The sequence below is a fragment of the Heterodontus francisci genome, chromosome 1 (genome assembly GCF_036365525.1).
Source record: "Heterodontus francisci isolate sHetFra1 chromosome 1, sHetFra1.hap1, whole genome shotgun sequence".
Taxonomy (NCBI): domain Eukaryota; kingdom Metazoa; phylum Chordata; class Chondrichthyes; order Heterodontiformes; family Heterodontidae; genus Heterodontus; species Heterodontus francisci.
Genome location: NC_090371.1, coordinates 22,600,325 through 22,617,034, shown reverse-complemented (window position 1 = coordinate 22,617,034; position 16,710 = coordinate 22,600,325).

Genomic DNA, 16,710 nt, shown 5'->3' with positions numbered 1-16,710 from the left:
GTATGCAGTTTAACACAATAAAAACAACACATGCCTCTGCACTTTGTGCACATCACACTTATTTGTCACACCTAATTATTGGCAAATATCACACAGCTAATTAGCACATATTAATTTCAAGTTAGTGTAACCGGAAGTTGACGCTGAGAACAGTGCCTTGTAGCCTGAAAGAAACATACAACTACACTTTAGCGGAGGAACAATTCACTGTACATACATACTTTTGCCCTGAAAAAACAGCACATCTGCTGACTTGCTGTGAGTACCAGCATGAAAGATCCACTGGTAATATCAACAGCGTAATATCCTTACACTGCAAAACAGCATATCATCCAACTCACCGGGGTAGTTCCGAAGAAGGGTCACTGACCCGAAACGTTAACTCTGCTTCTCTTTCCAAACCTGCTGAGTGGTTCCAGCATTTCTTGTTTTTTTTTTCACCAGGGGCACAGCTGGGCTCTCACATTTTTGATGTGCTGTGGACATGAAGGTAAAAATTACCCTCAAAATGTCTTGCCCAAATGAGAGCCGAATCATGTTGGATCTCCTTGCTGCAAAGCCACTGACAGAGCAGCTGCATTGATGCCAGTGGGAGCTACATTTTCAGACCAATCTGGGTCATTATTTATCTCCTCAATTAATTTACATTTTTAAACTTTGGTCTCTGAGTAACCACTAATATTTATATAATGATGTATTTTATTCAGCAGGCAATGTATTAGCACTTCTAATAAAAAGTATTGTCCCGCTCCACTGAAATGTTCCATCCTCTTTATATTGAGGCTACCTGAGGGTTAACTATCAATGTATAAAGCTCCCTCACAATCCAGAGTTCAGGGATCAAATGGTATTAATGTCCAGACATGTTGTATGGTCTTCTGCTGTTAAAGGTTCTTGTAAAAACACAAAGGATTACAAAATGGAGAGCATTTACATGAACGCCATTAATTTAATGACAGGATTGAAACTTGAGTTAAAAATAATTTATATTCCCAAAATGTACAATTTTCTTAGATGTACACAAAATGGGATGTTAATGAAAATTTATATCATATGTAATTGATTTAGAATTGATAGTCAATATGGTAAAAACTTTTGTTGTAAAACCATATTTACCCACATTATGATCTAAATACTTTAAATAAATATGTTTCCTAAGATTCACAAACACTCCTTCTATCATAATTTAGGATTATAGATTTCTGCTCATCAATGCTGTGAAATGAACTGACATTTTTCCATTTCCCACATCAGTCATCCTGTGACCTGTTAAGGTGCCCAGTTAAATGACAGTTGTTTCTCTTCAATTTTTGGTATGGTTGTTTAATTTGTGTGGTTGACGTTCACGTGTTTCCCAAAATCTCTCAAAGTATTCTAAAAATCCTTTAAAGACATGCATTGAGATAGATAGTGTATGCAGGGAGGTGGCTCCTATGGAGCATAAACACCAGCATAGACCAGTTAGACCGAATGGCCTGTTTCCATGCCATGCAATCTACGTAAAACAATCACTGGGGATTTGTAAGCTGTGTGATTGCCATTGGGATTTAATGCTGTGGTCCAAGCCCACTATTGCCTTTGTTTTCTCTTCCTATATTGTCCCATGCTTTTTGTAAAATCCTTTATTTCCAGTAGTAAAGATGATTACATTAAGAAACTTAAGTAAATTGGTTAACTCTCTGTGATCGGCTCAACTTTTGTAAGTTGCATGTTATTTTAATTCACACCATGAATGCTTGGACTTAGTGTGATGGAAAACTCTCCAATTGCCTGGATGAGTGCAGCTCCAGCAACAAGAAGCTTGATACCATCCAGGACAAAGCAGCTTGATTGTCACACCATCCACCACCTCAACCAATTCCTCCACAACTACTGCCACAAGATGCACTGCAGCAACTCGCCAAGCCATCTTCATGAATAAAAATATATATAACCACAAAAATAAATTTTAATTGTTGTCTCAAGGCCATTTTGCAGTTTAGAAGGCCTATCTTTTTTCAAAAGCTGATCTTTTGGCAATGGCTTCACCCAATCTTTTCTTCAGATTTGTTTTGAACCCCCTGCAGTCCATGTAGTGTAGGTACAACCACAGTGCTATCTGTAGCAGTTTGATACAACTGAATAGCAATCTAGTAGTTTCATGGTCACCAACACTGATACTAGCTTTTTATTCCAGATTTGTTTAATTCACTGAACTTCAATTCCCCAGAGGCTTTGGTAGGATTTGAACTCACGATCTCTGGATTACAAATCCAGTAACTTTTTAATTCATTCTTGGGATGTGAGCATCGATGGCAAGGCCACCATTTATTGTCTATCCCTAATTGCCCTTGAGCAGGTAGTGGTGAACCACCTACAACTGAGTGGCTCACTAGGCCATTTCAGAGGGCATTCACTCCCACCACAACAGGCACACAGTATTCATCAGTTCTGATGAAAGGTCACAGCCCAAACCAAGATGAATAGGTGTGAAGTAGCAACGTGTAATCAGAATGGTCCCCATTCAGACATCAATTAATAGCCATGGTTATCATATCCTGGCCTATTGTCTGGTCACGCAAGGGGAGAGAGCCACATGTCTCCTCACAGAAACTCTAATGTGATGGATTTTTAACTTAAAAAGGTAGTCCTCTGGAGAGATAGGGGAAATCAAACCAACACCTCCAGAAAGCAGTTCAGCCAGAGGTTGTGCAAAAGATCCAGTCAAGCAAGAAGAACCCTGCTGGACAATAACTGAACAACCACTACAGCAGAGACATCACAAAATGTCTTTAAGATTCTTTGTTTGTGGAGGTAACAACATCCACACCTCCAGCTTTGTGCTGAGTTATAACCACTAGAACTTTACAACACCTCAACAAGTTCAAACACCACTGGGCTGCACCTTTCAAAAAACTTTCCACCGAAGAAGATTCAACAGGTTTACTGCGAACCATGAACACTGACCTCATTTTGAACTTTAAACTATCCGACCCTCTTCTCTCTGTCTATCTATTCTTGTGTATGTGTGTGTGAGTGAATGTGTGTGGTTGAGTTTGAGGCCATTTCGGGAATTGTATAAAAATAGTTAACTTTTTAACCGATGAGAAAACCTGTCATTCGTTTATTTGATCCAAAAGACACTCAGAACAAAGAACAAAGAAAATTACAGCACAGGAACAGGCCCTTCGGCCCTCCAAGCTTGTGCCGATCCAGATCCTCCAGCTAAACATGTCGCCTATTTTCTAAGGGTCTGTATCTCTTTGCTTCCTGCCCATTCATGTATCTGTCTAGGTACATCTTAAAAGACGCTATCGTGCCCGCGTCTACCACCTCCGTTGGCAACGCATCCCAGGCACCCACCACCCTCTGCGGAAAGAACTTTCCACGCATATCCCCCCTAAACCTTTCCCCTCTCACTTTGAACTCGTGACCCCTCGTAATTGAATCCCCCACTCTGGGAAAAAGCTTCTTGCTATCCACCCTGTCTATACCTCTCATGATTTTGTACACCTCAATCAGGTCCCCCTTCAACCTCCGTCTTTCTAATGAAAATAATCCTAATCTACTCAACCTCTCTCCATAGCTAGCGCCCTCCATACCAGGCAACATCCTGGTGAACCTCCTCTGCACCCTCTCCAAAGCATCTATATCCTTTTGGTAATGTGGCGACCAGAACTGCATGCAGTATTCCAAATGTGGCCAAACCAAAGTCTTATACAACTGTAACATGACCTGCCAACCCTTGTACTCAATACCCCGTCCGATGAAGGAAAGCATGCCGTATGCCTTCTTGACCACTCTATTGACCTGCGTTGCCACTTTCAGGGAACAATGGACCTGAACCCAAATCTCCCTGTACATCAATTTTCCCCACGACTTTTCCATTTACTCTATAGTTCACTCTTGAATTGGATCTTCCAAAATGCATCACCTCGCATTTGTCCTGATTGAACTCCATCCGCCATTTCTCTGCCCAACTCTCCAATCTATCTATATTCTGCTGTATGCTCTGACAGTCCCCTTCACTATCTGCTACTCCACCAATCTGAGTGTCGTCTGCAAACTTGCTAATCAGACCACCTATACTTTCCTCCAAATCATTTATGTATATCACAAACAACAGTGGTCCCAGCATGGATCTCTGTGGAACACCACTGGTCACACGTCTCCATTTTGAGAAACTCCCTTCCTCGACTACTCTCTGTCTCCTGTTGCCCAGCCAGTTCTTTATCCCTCTAGCTAGTACACCCTGGACCCCATGCGACTTCACTTTCTCCATCAGCCTACCGTGGGGAACCTTATGAAATGCCTTACTGAAGTCCATGTGTATGACATCTACAGCCCTTCCCTCATCAATCAACTTTGTCACTTCCTCAAAGAATTCTATTAAGTTGGTAAGACATGACCTTCCCTGCACAAAACCATGTTGCCTATCACTGATAAGCCCATTTTCTTCCAAATGGGAATAGATCCTATCCCTCAGTATCTTCTCCAGCAGCTTCCCTACCACTGACGTCAGGCTCACCGGTCTATAATTACCAGGATTTTCCCTGCTACCCTTCTTTAACAAGGGGACAACATTTGCAATTCTCCAGTCCTCTGGGACCTCACCTGTGTTTAAGGATTTTGCAAAGATATCTGTTAAGGCCCCAGCTATTTCGTCTCTCACTTCCCTCAGTAACCTGGGATAGATCCCATCCGGACCTGGGGACTTGTCCACCTTAATGCCTTTTAGAATACCCAACACTTCCTCCCTCCTTATGCCGTCTTGACCTAGAGTAATCAAACATCTATCCCTAACCTCAACATCCGTCATGTCCCTCTCCTCAGTGAATACCGATGCAAAGTACTCGTTTAAAATCTCACCCATTTTCTCTGACTCCACGCATAACTTTCCTCCTTTGTCCTTGAGTGGGCCAATCCTTTCTCCAGTTACCCTCTTGCTCCTTATATATGAATAAAAGGCTTTGGGATTTTCCTTAACCCTGTTTGCTGAAGATATTTCATGACCCCTTTTAGCCCTCTTAATTCCTTGTTTCAGATTGGTCCTACTTTCCCGATATTCTTTCAAAGCTTCGTCTTTCTTCAGCCTCCTAGACCTTATGTATGCTTCCTTTTTCCTCTTAGCTAGTTTCACAATTTCACCTGTCATCCATGGTTCCCTAATCTTGCCATTTCTATCCCTCATTTTCACAGGAACATGTCTCTCCTGCACGCTAATTAACTTCTCTTTAAAAGCCTCCCACATATCAAATGTGGATTTATCTTCAAACAGCTGCTCCCAATCTACATTCCCCAGCTCCTGCCGAATTTTGGTATAGTTAGCCTTCCCCCAATTTAGCACTCTTCCTTTAGGACCACTCTCGTCTTTGTCCATGAGTATTCTAAAATTTACGGAACTGTGATCACTATTCCCAAAGTAGTCCCCTACTGAAACTTCAACCACCTGGCCGGGCTCATTCCCCAACACCAGGTCCAGTATGGCCCCTTCCCGAGTTGGACTATTTACATACTGCTCTAGAAAACCCTCCTGGATGCTCCTTACAAATTCTGCTCCATCTAGACCTCTAACACTAAGTGAATCCCAGTCAATGTTGGGAAAATTAAAATCTCCTGTCACCACCACCCTGTTGCTCCTGCATCTTTCCATAATCTGTTTACATATTTGTACCTCTATCTCATGCTCGCTGTTGGGAGGCCTGTAGTACAGCCCCAACATTGTTACCGCACCCTTCCTACTCAGGGGCTAACACATCATTTTTAACAAAATACGATTGCAGTCAGCTGGGATGTGAGCAGTGGGAACCACCAACACTCCTTTGTACCTGTCTGTAACAAATCAATTCTAAAGGGGGTGCAGGAGCAGAGGGATCTGGGTGTATATCTATATGAATCGTGGCAGGAGAGGTTGAGAGCACGGTTAATAGAGCATACAGCAACCATTCATCAATAGGGGCATAGAGTATAAAAGCAAGGAAATTATGTTAAACTTGTATAAAACACTGCTTCAGCCTTAACTGGAGTATTGTGTCCAGTTTTGGGCACCACACTTTAGGAAAGATCTGAAGGCATTGGAGGCAGTGCAGAAAAGGTTCACCAAAGGATGAGGAATTTCAGTTATGTGGCTCGATTGAAGAAGTTCGGACTGTTTTCCTTGGAGAAAGGAAGGCTGAGAGGTGATTTGATAGAGGTACTCACAATCATGAGGGGTCTGGACAGAGTGGATAGAGAGAAACTGTTCCCATTCATGAAAGGATCAAGAACGAGAGGGCACAGATTTAAGGTAATTGCAAAAGAAGCAATGGCAACATGAGGAAAAAATTTTCACGCAGCGAGTGATTAGGATCTGGAATGCACTGCCAGCGAATAGTGAAGGCTGGTTCAATTAAAGCATTTAAAAGGGAATTAGATAGTTTCCTGAAAAAGTAAAATGTACAGGATTATGTGGAGAAGGTGGGGGAGTGGCACTAATTGAATTGCTCACTCGGAGTATCGGTGCAAATATGATGGGCTGAATGGCCTCCTTTTGTACTGTAGACCAATGGCAAAGCTCCCTCCATTGTGTTAAGCCATCCTAGTACTGAACATCAGCAATAATAACAGCAAAATACCTTAACAAGCCAGAGGCAGAGATTTTGCCATCCCTGACAGGAGAGACAAAGAACAAAGAACAAAGATAATTACAGCACAGGAACAGGCCCTTTGGCCCTCCAAGCCTGCGCCGATCCAGATCCTCTCTCTAAACATGTCCCCTATTTTCTAAGGTTCTGTATCTCTTTTCTTCCTGCCCATTCATGTATCTGTCTAGATACATCTTAAAAGACTCCATCGTGCCCGCATCTACCACCTCCGCTGGCAATGCGTTCCAGGTGCCCACCACCCTCTGCGTAAAGAACTTTCCACGCATATCCCCCCTAAACTTTTCCCCTTTCACTTTGAACTCGTGTCCTCTAGTAATTGAAACCCCCACTCTGGGAAAAAGCCTCTTGCTATCCACCCTGTCTATACCTCTCATGATTTTGTACACCTCAATCAGGTCCCCCCTCAACCTCCGTCTTTCTAATGAAAATAATCCTAATCTGCTCAACCTCTCTTCATAGCTAGCGCCCTCCATACCAGGCAACATGCTGGTGAACCTCCTCTGCACCCTCTCCAGAGCATCCACATCCTTTTGATAATGTGGCGACCAGAACTGTACTCAGTATTCCAAATGTGGCCGAACCAAAGTCTTATACAACTGTAACATGACCTGCCAACGATTAGGAGGTAGGGAGAGGAGAGGGGATGGAAATGTTGGAGGTGGGGGGGTGGGGGGGGGGAGGGGTTGGTGCATGAGAGGCACATGAATTCCTGACTAATTCAAGTTTTTCTTCTATTACATATGAAAATTCATTGAAGATCCTTAATGACAAAAGGAAGTTAACGCAAAAGACAGATTATTATACGTTTAATTCCATCTGATAAAACACCGCTTCATAAATTTCTCTTATGCACTAAATTACTCAATTATAAATCCATTTCAGAAAAACATATATGTTAACATAGAATCATGGGATCATGGAACTGGACAGCACAGAATGAGGCCATTCGATCCATCTTGCTTGTGCCAGCTCATTGAAAGGGTTGTCCAATTAGTTCACTCCACTTTTCTTTCCCGATAGACCTGTATTTTTGTTTTTTTTTTCCCTTCTCCAATTCTATTTTGAAAGTTCCACTCTGAAAGTTACAGTGTATTCCAGATCGTAACAACTCACTGCGGAACAACATTCTCCTCATCTCCCTATGGCGGCACTCACAGAAACAGGCTGACATGCAATCATTACCGCAGGAACCTCCCCAGGATATTGGCAGCGATTCTCTTCTTAAATGCAAATCACATATTTTGATTTGTGATGTCTTTGTGCATTGCGTGACAGAACAATAAATGTCACAGCTGTCTGCCAGCTACTTACCTCCAGCACCTCAAGCATTCTAGATATTTGGATATTTTGATTAAAGAAAGAAATACAAAAAGAAAGTTTGCATTTAAATTGTACCTGGCCACATCTCTCAGAGGTTTACGAAACTGGGCTGATTTCTTGATCGCACATCCTTTATCATTATTCTGTTGAACGTAGTGAATAAGAACATAAGAAATAGGAGCAGGAGTAGGCCATTCGGCCCCTCAAGCCTGCCCCGCCATGCAATAAGATCATGGTTGATCTGCCCCAGACCTCAACTCCTCTTTAGTGCCAGCTCCTCATAGCCCTCAACTCCCTGCTATTTCAAAAATCTATCTGCCTAATAGATTAGGTCTTTCGTTTTTTTCCGTTTGATAGGTTTTTTTATTCATTCTCAGAATGAGGGCATCACTGGTAAGGACAGCATTTACTGCCCATGCCTAATTACCCTTGAAAAGGTGGTGTTGAGTCCATGTGTTGTAGGTACACCAACAGGGCGATTAGCGAGGGAATTCCAGGATTTTGACCCAGCAACACTGAAGGAACAGCAATATAGTTCCAAGTCAGGATGGTGCGTGGCTTGGAGGGGAACCTGCAGGTGGTGGTGTTCCCATATGTCTGCTGTCCTTCTCCTTCTAGGTGGAAGAGGACACGGGTTTGGAAAGTGCTGTCGAAGGAGCCTTGGTGAGTTGCTGCAGTGCCTTTCATAGATGGTACACACGGCTGCCACTGTGCGTCATTGGTGAAGGGAGTGAATGTTTAAGGTGGTGGAGGGGGTGCCAATCAAGCGGGCTGCTTTGTCCTGGATGGTGTTGAGTTTCTTGAGTGTTGTTGGAGCTGCACCCATCCAGGCAAGTGGAGAGTATTCCATCACACTCCTGACATGTGCCTTGTAGATGGTGGACAGGCTTTGGGGAGTCAGGAGGTGAGTTACTTGCCACAGAATTCTTAGACTCTGACTTGCTCTTGTAGCTGCAATATTTATGTGGCTGGTCCAGTTAAGTTTCTGGTCAAAGGTCACATCCAGGATATTGATGGTAGGGGATTCTGTGATGGTAATGCCATTGAACTTCAAGAGGAGATTATTAGATTCTCACTTGTTGCAGATGGTCATTTCTGGGTCCTTGTTTGGTGCGCATGTTACTTGTCACTTTATCAGCCTGAATGTTATCCAGGTCTTGCTGATATGGGCACAGACTTCTTCAGTATCTAAAGAGCTGCAAATGGTGCTGAGCATTGTGCAATAAACAGCGATCATCCCCACTTCTGTCCTTATGACGGAGAGAAGTTCATCGACCAAGCAGCTAATCTCCCTTTGGCGGCACTCACAGAAACAGGCTGAAATGCGATCCTGAACCTCCCCAGGATATTGGCAGAGATTCTCTTCTTAAATGCAAATCGCATATTTTGATTTGTGTTGTCTTAGTGCAATGACAGAACAATAAGAGTTGCAGCTGTCTGCCAGCTGCTTAGCTCCAGCATCTCTAGCATTTCAGCCAATTGGATCTTGTGACTAAAGAAAGAAATACAAAAAGTTTGCATTTAAATTGCACCTTGTCACGTCTCTCAGAGGTTTATGCAATAGGGCTGATTTCTTGATCTGTTGAATTCAGTGAATAGATTAGGGGCTGGATTTTGTACTGGAGATGGGGCTCCCGTCATGGGGCGTGAAAAGGCAGGGGGAACCCCGCCCCACTGCCTTTTCACGCACCCATCCCCCGGAGTGAACCTCTGGTCTTTTTAAATCAAAGTTTCAGGAGGCGAGAACCCCGTATCTTTAAAAATGGGGTTCCTGCCTTCATGTAATCTAGCTTGCTGCAGTGTTGTGGGGTCTCCAGGTAGGCAGCCTGCTGTTGTTTGTTCTCTTTTCTGGTGTGTTCCTCAAAAGAAAAATCCAACATTCCCACAATGTAATTTTTGGTGGTCGTCAGAAAAAGGAAATATATCCCGACGTTGCCACCATATAATATTACTTGTTCTTTTGGTGTGTGATCTATCGCAAGACTCATAGATCTACAAATAATATTCAAAGTAAACCTGGGTTTTATTATACTTTAACTGGAATGTATATATACAAACAGTTACTGCACAAGCACATCCAAACATATCTTACTATGTGGGGCTCCACCCACAAGTGCCTGGTCATGTGTGACACGACATCACTTCCTCCGGCGATCTTCACTTACAGCTCCTTAAAGTGGTCCGCTCTTCAGATCGTCCCACAATAGTGTCTACACTTCAAAAGTACTTCATTTACTGTAAAGCACTTTGAGACGCCTTGAGGTCATGAAAAGCTCTATATAAATGCAAGTCTTTATTTTTTCTTGAACTGCTGCAGTCCATGTGGTGAAGGTACTCCAACAGTGCTATTAGGTAGCAAGTTTCAGGATTTTGACCCAGCGACGATGAAGGAATTTGCAACAACCATGACTGGGTACCCTCAATGGTTACAGAGGCCCTGTCACAGCACTCCTTCATTTAATATATTTATTTGGGGGTCCACCAGGAAACACGCCGCTCAGTCATGTTTACGAACCCAAGACTAGTTGTGTTTGAAGCCAACAGTGCTCTTCTGATGTCTGTTACAATATCATTTGTTCGACTGAAAAGCTCTTTCACATTCGGTATGTGAATAACTCCAGGGAGGTTTTACGTCAATGGGTTTTAACTCACCCTGTGGGTTCTCCACAAAGTCCCCTCATGCCAGTGCTGGGCATTTAACTTATTTTGAAGAAGAGCACGGGAGTTCTCACCAGTGTCCTGGCCAACATTTATTCCCCAAACAATACTTAAAAACCAAATGTTCTGGTCATCTGCAATCATAGAAGTTTACAGCACAGAAGGAGGCCACTCAGCCTGCCCTGCCTGTGCTGGCTGTTTGAAAGAGCAACCTTGCTTAGTCCCACGCCCATGTTTGTTACCCTGTAAGGTCCTCATCCTTAAGTACCAGCTTAACTCCCTTTTAAAGTTATTTATTGAATCAGCTTCCACCACCTTTTCAGATAGAATGTTCTAGATCCTGAGAGCTCTCTGCGTGAAAATATTTCTCCTCATCTCCCCTCTAGATCTTTTGGCAATGATTTTAAATCTATGACCTGGAGACAATAGTTTCCTCTATCTATATTGAAACCTCTCTTGAAAACTATTTATTTCACTGTTATTGGCAGAATCTTGCTGTGTGTAAGATGACTGTCACTTTTCCACACATTACAACAGTGATAACACTTCAAAATATGCTTCATTGGCTGTGAAGAGCTTTGGGACCTCCTGAGGTTGTGAAAGTCACTATATAAATTCAAGTTCTTCACTTTTTCTTCCATTAAGGAGAAGCAGTGTCAAAAGGTGGATGCACGGGATGGAAGACCTTTGCCTAAATCCAGCATGTAGTAAAAGCAAAATACTGCAGATGCTGGAAATATGAAATATAAAATCTGGAATGATGCTGCCAGACCTGCTGAGTATTTCCAGCATGTAGTATTTGATTGATCTGTGTCTGATTGTATTAGTCTGTCCACTTATCTGTGTTCACTGTGTTTGATTGCTTAAGCAAGGTGGAGTTTAAGAATAAAAAGTGAATCTAAAACTCACAGCTTGGATCTTCTACAGAAAACACACTGGCTGCTATGAAGAGACATGTACTGAAATTATGTAAGAACTGTTGTAGTTTAATGTGCTGCAAATAAAATAGTTGATTTAATACGAGTGTGATATCTGCATTGCTCTGAGATAAATCAAATACACATAACATATCCATCAACCCAGCATAAACATAACACAGCACATTCAGGTTTTCTGGGACCTCAGGGTGTGTAGTGAAGAGGGAGATACCCCAATTCTCCCCGTGTCCTTGGCATCTTCTAATGCTCAGGTCAGCGTCACTTCTGATTCAACACTGGTGCTTGGCAATCGTTCCGACTTCAATTGTTCTCATTTTCAAGACTGAGCTTTGTATTAACATTATAAAATGTTGCCATCATATGTTACCGTGGATAGCCTCTGAATTCACTGAACAGTATGTCACGTTTTCTCCACATCAATAAAACTTTGAGTTCAATTTTCTGTTGGTTCGCTACAACTGAGCATCAGGCCTAATGCATTTGTTTATCAAATATTCTTCCTTTCTATCTGCCCCCACCTCTCCTGAATAGACTGTCCTTGGAGCTGTGTGAGCACAGTTCCACAGCTATTGTCAGCCGCCCAATACCTCACTCAGATGGCCGTGCCTTGTGTTTAAGAACAGATGGAGAGTGTAGGCTGGTTATGTAACTGGTGATCAATGTCGCAGCTGAGCTCAATCGTATCCTTTCCAAGTGGACACCAATGGCGAGAGGGCACGGGGTGGTGCGGAGGGGTTGTGATGATACTTAATTCGCTGCTGCATCAAATACCAAGCAAAGATAGACTGAAATTATTCATTTTACAACCCACAGTTATTACTACCCAGTTGCCTGGATTCAAAGAGGCTGAAATGCCACTGATTTACTCAGATTGAAGGTACTTAACCACAGCCAATGTTTAATCGTGCATATCAGATAAAATGCTTCTGATCGATGTGGGTGTTAATGATTGATCTTTATTGCAGGTGTCATCCGATGGCTAAAATTACAGATTAAAAGTGCCCATGTTTGATTCTGACTGTGCTGTGCTAGCTAACCTCAGCCAGGGCAGTAGAGGGAGCCCTGCACTGCATAATGCACCTGCTACACCTGATCTGGTAGAACTGATGCTAACACTGTCTGCAAAAACTGTCTCACTGGATACAGGTGTGGTGCAGGAGGATTGGAGAACTAGTAACATTGTACCTCTGTTTAAAAAGGGAGCGAAGGATAGACCGAATAATTACAGGGCAGTCAGTCTAATCTCAGTAGTGGGCAAATTATTGGAATCTATTCTGAGAGACAGGATAAACTGTTACTTAGAAAGGCACAGGTTAATCAACGATAATCAGCATGGATTTGTTAAGGGAAGATCTCGTTTGATCAACTTGATCGAATTTTTTGAAGAAGTAACAAGGAAGATAGATGAGGGTAGTGCAGTTGATGTGGTCTACTTGGATTTTAGCAAGGCTTTTGACAAGGTCCCACATGGCAGACTGGTTAAAAAAATAAAATCCCATGGAATTTGTTCTTTGTTCTTTGAATTCAGGGAAATACAGCAAGGTGGATAGACAATTGGCTCAGTGGCAGGAAACAAAGGGTAATTGCTGATGGCTGTGATAGTGACTGGAGGGCTGTGCTGGGTCCCTTGCTTTTTGTGGTATATTTTAACGATTTGGATGTAAATGTAGGGGGTATGATCAAGAAGTTTGCAGATGACACAAAGATTGGCCGTGTGGTAGATAGCAAGGAGGATAGCTGTAGGCTGCAGGAAGATATTGATGGTCTGGTCAGATGGGCAGAAAAGTGGCAAATGGAATTCAACCTGGAAAAGTGTGAGGTGATGCATTTGGGAAGGTCAAACAAGGCAAAGGAATAATGGGAAAATACTAAGACGTGTAGAGGAAGTGAGGGACCTTGGAGTGAACGTCCACAGATCCCTGAAGGTAGCAGGACAGTTCAATAAGGTGGTTAAGAATGCATATGGAATCCTTTCCTTTAATAGCCAAGGTATAGAATATAAGAGCAGGGAGGTTATGCTGGAACTGTATAACCCATTGGTTAGGCCACAACTTGAGTACTGTGTGCAGTTCTGGTCACCTCATTACAGAAAGGATGTAATTGCACTAGAGAGGGTACAGAGGAGATATACGAGGATGTTGCCAGGACTGGAAAAATGCAGCTATGAGAAAAGATTGGATAGGCTGTGGTTGTTCTCCTTGGAACAGAGAAGGCTGAAGGGAGATCTGATTAAAATGTACAAAATTTTGAGGGGCCTGGATAGAGTGGAGGTGAAGGGACTATGCACCTTAGCAGAGAGGTCAGTGACAAGGAGGCACAGATTTAAAGTGATTGGTAGAAAAATTAGAGGGGAGATGAGGAAAAGCTTTTTCACCCAGAGGGTGGTGGGGGTCTGGAACTCACTGCCTGAAAGGGTAGTTGAGGCAGAAACCCGCAACTCATTCAAAACGGGTGTGGATATGCACCTCAATGCCGTAATCTGCAGGGCTACAGACCGAATGCTGGAAGGCGGGATTAGAATGGGTGGATCGTTTTCAGCCGGCACAGACACGATGGGCCAAGTGGTCTTTTTCTGTGTCTTAAACTTTCTATGATTCTATGATTCTATGAAATAATGGGGAATCTATTCTATACCATAACTGACATCCCCTGACAGGCACCAAATGTATTCCCCAACTCATCAAAGTACAAGAATAATTGGGGAAGAACCTCCTTGCCATTCAGTGGAAGTAGACACAGGAGAAACACACTTCATCTCAAACATACATGGTCAAGCTGTTGAGGTTAGTGGGTCGATTAAAAATGTCAAAACTGAGATAGATTTTTTTTAGGTCCGTGTTTTAAGGGCAGATGGAGTTAAGGCACAGATCAGCTGTGATCGCCTTCTTCTTAGGCAGTCCCTCGGAAACGGGGATGATTTTCTTCCACTCCAGGGTCATGGGTCCTTCGGTAACTGAATAGTCCAATTTTGGATCTGCACACTGTGCCACAGGTGGGGCAGGTGGTGTTTGGTGAGGCGAGTGAATGGGATGCTCGAAATTCCCTGTGCTCCTTCTGCTGTTTGCACTTGGTCACTGCCTGGGCATGTCGACATTGTTTGAACTGGCTGGCACCTTCATGGATGGTTCTTCTCCATTTTGGGCAGTTTCGGGCAAGAGATTCCCACGAATCAGTGGAGATCTAATTGAATGGTGGAACACACTCCACGGTGAATGACCTCTTCTTTTTCCTATATTCCACTGTGCCACAAGCTGACACAAAAACAAGGAAGTACTGTTGGACATCAGAAACTAAAAGCAGGAAATGCTGGCAATTCACAACAAGCTTGTCGATGGCTGAAAAGAGAAAAGATGGGTCGACATATTGGGTGCAGACTCTGTCAGAGCTAAAAAGACATGGGGGAGAAATGAAAAATGGGAACCTCTTTATCGGGCTGAACAAAGTGGGAGTAACAGGCAAAGGTCAGGTTGGACTGTACCTCCTTTGACTGTCGTAGAGCAACATGGATATGGTTATTGAGGAGTTTGCAGGTGGGTGTGCAATGGTGAGCAGGGAAAGGAAAAATAATCTTCACCACCACTACTGGCATCGAGATAACACCCTGCATGAATTATTTAAGAAATGAATTCTTAATAAAATCACAGTAACACATAAGGTTTCTGTCAGAAGCATGGGTTCAGTCCCTAGGAAATGAGGTACTGCTCTCCCCCAATTTTCTGGCATTGCATATACCCCACTTCTCCTCTCTGAATCCTAACATTGTCCCCGATCCTCCTCAAGATCTATATTAAGTGGTCATGCATCTGGTTAGTGCTTCTTCATTGAAAAGGGAGCACTAAGATAATCCTGATCTAAGATTTGCTGGAGCTCCACACCACTGTAAAAGAAGATAAGAAAGAATTTCTGTTTACCCAACAGCCTGCATGAGTGCAGAATGTCCCAAAGTGCTTTACAGCCAACAAAGTACGTGTACAATTGTAGCCACTGTTGTAATGTAGAAAACACTACAGCCAATTCGCGCACAGCAAGCTCCCACAAACAACAACAAGATCAATGGCCAAATCATCCATTTTTTACGCTTTAATATAGGTATTGCTGCCCTATGTATTCACAACCTGGATCACCTTTTCCTTCGGTTCCTCAGTTGAACTTGTCCTACTGAGACAAGTACACCGTGTCTCTGTTATTCTGCAAAAAGGCTGGAAATAATAGGAAAAATAATGCTTTTCTATACTGCAACAAATTAATTTTCTCCAGTAAGAATGGGGTTCTCAAGCTTTGGACAGCTGGTGTCACTGCCCCAAATTTCATGTACCTGCGACTAAGCTAGACTGAGCATGAAATATTTCTGTTCAGTCAAAATCATGGAGTGCGACAAAAAGACAAATGTTTCCCCTATCCCAGTTAATAAGTTTTGGGGATGGATCTCAACCCGAAATGTGAATCCATCTTCTTTCTCTTCAGAGGCCAACAGATCCAGTTAATATTGCTGGCATTTGCCGTGTGCTGTCTTTTTTCAAGATGTATTCCATTTGTGGGGTTTATTTTAATTTCAATTCATGCAGTTAATGAGCTGTGGAAAGATGTCACGATATCTACCTGTTGTGATGCCTCCAATGTAATCATTTTCCAGAAAGAAAAGCAAAATCCAAGAGCAAAATAATTGAGTTGAAAAATTAGAAGCGTGTGACTCTTAAAAAGAAAAAGGAAGACTTGCGCCTTGCACAACTTCAGTACGTCTCAATGCATTTTACAGCCAATGAAGTATCTTTGAAGTATAGTCACTGTTGTAACGTCGGAAACATGGCAAGCCAATTTGTGCACAGCTAGCTCCCAAAAGCAGCAAATGTGATAATGACCAAAACAACTGTTTTACTGATGTTGGTTGAGGGAACATTATTGACTGAGATGCCAAGGATAACTCTCCTGCTCTTCTTTGAACAGTATAGTGGGATCTTCTACGAGAGGGCAGACCTCGGTCCTTTAAATCCATCTGAGAGGGTAGAAGCGGCTTCAGTTTAATGTCTCATCCAAAAGATAGCACCCCTGACAGTGCAGTGCTACCTCAGTACTGCACTGAGAGTGTCAGCCTACAGTACATTCTCCTGTCTCTGGAATGGAACTGAAACCAGAGCCCATTGATTTAGATGTGAGAGTGCTGTCGACTAAGC